Source organism: Mus pahari, chromosome 14, assembly GCF_900095145.1.
Source record: "Mus pahari chromosome 14, PAHARI_EIJ_v1.1, whole genome shotgun sequence".
Lineage (NCBI taxonomy): Eukaryota > Metazoa > Chordata > Mammalia > Rodentia > Muridae > Mus > Mus pahari.
Window position 1 is genome coordinate 31,850,130 of NC_034603.1, and position 4,629 is coordinate 31,854,758.

A 4,629-nucleotide genomic window follows, 5' to 3' on the forward strand; every position below is an offset into this window, starting at 1 on the left:
AAGGAGACTCTCAGAGAAGAAACAAAGAAATGACTACATTTCTCCATGGTCAGTCACTGCTGCTTCTAGGGTTTCTTGATCCTTGTTCAGTGGCATTCTGCCCTCACAGTGGGCTCCTTAATACACCAACAGCTCCTCATGAGTCTCAGCGAGAGCATCATTCCCTGGAGCTGCCTTCTGGGACTCTCTGGTTGGTACAGTTCTACACTTTGACATTTCCCTCTCAAATGCCTCACTGGCTACCCTTCTAGTCCATCCTTCCATTTGCCACTGTTAGATGCTCACCCTAAAAGCTGAAGAACAGGTGCTACATCAGCCCAAGTAAGCCTCTGCTGTCCAGTGGGGACAGTGGCCTCTGGAGGCTCTCATCACTTGGGGTGCCCATGTGACCCCTACACATACTGAGCTTGGGACTGTCATAGAGGCACATGCCTAAACAACCTTTGTTATTCTTCATCTTCCTCTCTTTCCTTCTTTCTTCCTTCCTTCCTTTTTTACTTCTTTCTTTTCCTTTATTTGCTTGTTTTGATCATTTGTACAGTACATTCTGTTGACCATTCTTCAGTGCACAGTTTGCTGGTATTGCATATGTTGACACTGTTGGGCAGTCCTGACCGCCATCCATCTCTGTATTGTTCCCAGGACTCTGACTGCTCTAGCCATCTCAAGGAAGTGAATCCATAAAGTGATTTTTGTTTTTATTTGTTTGTTTTTGAAATAGAGTGTCATTCTGTAGCCCTGAATGTCCTGGAAATAACAATCTAAACCAGGCTGACCTCAAACTAATAGAGATCCACCTACCTCCGCCTCCTGAGTATTAGGATTAAAGGCATTTGCCATCGAGCCCAGCTCTGTATGATTATTTTTGTGCTCTGCTTTCCAAAGAGTGCTCAGGTTCCCTGTGCTGCAGTGTGTTTCTGGATTTGTGTCTTCTGGAAGTGAAAGGCATTCCTTTGGATGCTGCAGTTGCTTGGGTGTGGCTTGGGTATGTCTCCCAGAGGTTGCTATGTTGCAAGTTGGTACCCGCTATGACAATGCTGCTGGGAAACCCATAGAATGAAAACTGGGAGGAATAATTAGGTCCTTGGGGCCAGGGCCGTGTTCAGAGGGAACTAATGTATTCTCAGGGAATCCCAGTGAGTTCCCAGGAAAGTACACTATTATAAAAAGAGTGAGCCTCTTGGGCGAGCCTCATGGATGCCCCACACCCTTGCACACACTGGGCATAGACTCAGTAATTAGACTCAGTGGGTCATTAAAGGGAAGACATGGAATGTGGGGACTGGGGTCATGGAAGAGTTGAAATGGGCTGAATATAATCTTATTTCATCATATAGGTGTACAAAATAATCAAGAATAAAACATGAGAAGAGTTCAGCTGTCCCTAAGTCTCTCTCTCTCTCTCTCTCTCTCTCTCTCTCTCTCTCTCCCTTCCACAAACAGCCATTTCCCCACTGCTGAGAATGTGGTTGCTCTTCAAAAAAAAGTTTTGCTAAATATATGTAGTAATTCAAACCTTTTAAGGACAACAAGCAGCAAACTCTTTGATACAGTCATATTACATACAATTTAGCTCTTCTCTCCATGAGTCTAATGGTTCTTAGTCATGCTTTAACCTAATCCTGCCATCTCCTCAGCCCAAGAAAACCTCAACTCCAACTTACCTTGAATGTTGTCTTTGATGTGATTAATATCAAAAATCCTTTGAACTTTCAGCACTCATTTATTTGTGTTCACATGAACAGAATGGGGTATTAGGGTAATCTGGCTTCAGAAAGATTTAAGAGAGATGAGTTGTGAAGTAAGCATTTAAACATGTTGACCAAGTGTCTCTGAGAATGGGAAAGAAACCACACCCGACAGTGTGGTTTGTGTTAGAAGTCTTAAAGAAACACCTCAAAACAAAACAAAACAACAACAATACAAGAAAGAAAACAAAAAGAAGAAAAGAAAACACTATGTTAAAAGATAAAAATAATAGAAACCAGGTCATAGTCAGAGATGAGTGTGGTGTATTATGACAGCACAAAAAGTTCCATGTGGGTGTATGTATGTATGTATGTATGTATGTATGTATGTATGTATAAAGTGGGAGGCTGGAAGATGACTCAGCTGTTAGTAATACATTCTGGTCTTCCAGAGAACCTGTTTGATTCCCAGCACCTGTGTCAGGCAGATCACAGCTGCCTATAACTCCAGCTCCAGGACGTCCACTGCCCTCTTCTGGCCTCCATGGGCCCTGCAGTCATGTGCACACACCCACACGCAGGCACACACAGGTAAACGTAATTTAAAATAAAATAATACAACTTTTTTTTTTTAATGTCTGACCTGTGCACGGTGCTGCATACCTGTCATCCTAGGGCTTGAGTGTCATCTTCAGCTACACAGCCAGGTGGAGGCCACTGTCACTGCACGAGATCCTGCCTCTGAGCGAATGAAAACTAGAAATCAACAATAAGGACTACAGAGTGTCACTTGAGGACAAGTTCAGATCCACCAACCAGAGAAATCCTAGCTGCCTAGAAGGCTGACCCTGGTCATTCTGACAGTCACTTGGGGGCATTTCCCTGAATCTTTCCTTTGTGTTTTAAGTGGTTAAATAAGAAGACGGATCTTGACATCCTACTCTTTTCAGAAGATGCCGTGAAATCGTTTTTTTTTTTTTCTCAAGTATCTACTGTTACAAAAGACATAGGATTTCTGGATGTAAGAGGCACTCACCTGTTGTCCCAGGCGATGGCAGCCATGCCTAGCAGCAGCAGCCACCCCGTCAAAATCTCTCTACAAGTCAAACGATTTGACTGGATATTCATCCTACTGGATTACTCGTATCCAGACGAAGAAAACAACCCAAACCGGTTACACAGACCAGTCATTAAAATATTGTTTATAATAAATAGCAAAAATAGAAAACAGGGAGTAACCAGAATTTCTGATAACAAAAAAGGGGTAAAAACGTTCAGGAAGGAAGCCAAATGTGTATATCCTGGAAGCCATAAAAACTGTTTTCTAGGAACACTACTTGACAAATTATGACACAACGCTAGATAAATAAAGCAAAATCCAAACCCATGTCTTTTCGTTTTATAACCCATATATATATCACATACATATATATGTGTGTGTGTGTGTGTGTGTGTGCATGTGAGTGTTACTATATATTAAAAACAAATGTTAAGGCCTTAAGTGTTTGCCATGATTGCATCTAGTTACATTCTAATGGCTTTTATGTTCTCTGTAATTTCTTTTCTGTAATTTCCAAGCTTCATGTAAACAGATATTAATTATTTTAATCTTGAAGGAAATACGTTCTAGAAATGCCTCCACTTCGGTGAATGCACAAAGATCCTTCGGTTCTCAGAGCATCTTACTCTCCTCATGAGGGAGAGCGGTTAGTGAACCGTAGCTGTGTGGCTGTCTTTCACTGGGTGAAAACCGTAGTACATCAAAGGAAACTTCCTTGGGTTTAATTTTAATCTTCAGCTTCATAATCTCAATAAGCTCCAGAGCTGTCAGACACGCGGCTCAGTCTTCATACGCAGGCCCAGTTTTTGGCAACATTTTGAAATGTTATTTCACCAACATTGGGACTGAAAAAGACGATCAAAGACGATGGAAAATTGAGTTTTACAGACTCTTCAGGTCAAAAATGTATTTTTTTTTTCAGAGTCTTGCTTCTACTTCTAAGTAATGCAATCCAGTCCATTCACAGGATTCCAGATGCAAGAAGCGATGAAAATGGCCTGCAGAAAAACTGAAACCATTTAAGCATCTGCAATGTGACCCTCAAGTAGCAACATATAGCCCTGGGAGAGAGGAAAGAAGCAGAGAAGAACAAATAGGGGGGACCCTTCACATATGGGAGAGTTGCTGGAGAGCAGACCACTGGCCTAGTATACTCTCTCTCTTAGAAGTTATGGCTGAATCTTTCCTACTGCATCCCCCCAAAGGTTCAGTGTTCACAATGTGGATACCCTAGAAAACAAAGCATAACTCTGTAAAGATGCAGTTACTGTAGAGGACCTCCGAGGAGCGTCCGCGGTCATATCAACATTGGATGGGGCTTGGCCCCTTGGGAAGAAAATGATGCACCAGCTTGACAAGTGCTAGAGCAATGGAACTGGCTATTGTCCTCACTACCGCCGCTGGTCAGGGGCAGCGTGACATAGCCCTGCCCACCAGGATGCCTGAGGGATCCTGTCAGTAACTCCGGAGAATGGGCCTCTTTTGAAACCCACAATTTCCAGGGTATGAACAACCTTGGGACCAAATGAGGAGGGAGCTGCCTGGTCAGTAGCTCAGGTCCCAGAGGATGAGTTTCTCTTCTGAGGAAATGGCCCTGAACTTCTGTCAAATTTATCTTCCCTGGTCCAGGAAGCCACAGAAATAAAAATCAAGTACACAGGTTAAGTTTTAGATGACAGCTGTGTCTGCAAAAGGAACTGCTCAGCAGGCTGATGAGCAAGAACCAAGAGTTCCTGAATTATAAAGCTAATTTCTGATATTTTGACGGCGCAACAACAAACCTCTATTTTTGTTGTCCTTGTTTTATTAGTTCTCCTCTTTCCTTCTCCTTCTCCTTCTCCTCCTTCTTCTCCTTCTCCTTCTCCTCCTCCTCCTCCTCCT